This window comes from Staurois parvus, unplaced genomic scaffold (genome assembly GCF_062004578.1).
Source record: "Staurois parvus isolate SC_StPar_1 unplaced genomic scaffold, SC_StPar_1.0 ptg002749l, whole genome shotgun sequence".
Lineage (NCBI taxonomy): Eukaryota > Metazoa > Chordata > Amphibia > Anura > Ranidae > Staurois > Staurois parvus.
This window is the reverse complement of record NW_028320545.1, coordinates 153,090-153,388: the sequence shown is the minus strand read 5'-3', so window position 1 is coordinate 153,388 and position 299 is coordinate 153,090.

Genomic DNA, 299 nt, shown 5'->3' with positions numbered 1-299 from the left:
CGTCACTTGATTCAAGTTCTCTTATTGGCTTTGGCCATTGAACATTTATTCAGTTCAGCTTTAGTTATAAACATAAGATGTCTTTAAAGGGTTAGACCACTTTTACATCACATTTCCCCCCAAAAAAATGACCTATGTTTTTTAAAAGATGCTTAATTTCCATGGCATACCTGTAGGTGCGTGCAGCCTCTCCCCAGCCTGCCTGAAAATCTTCTGGAGTGGCGACCCAGTCCCAGGATGGCCCCATTGGATGCATGGTCTCATCAGCTCAGGAATGAGTGTGCTAGTGCATTCTGAAT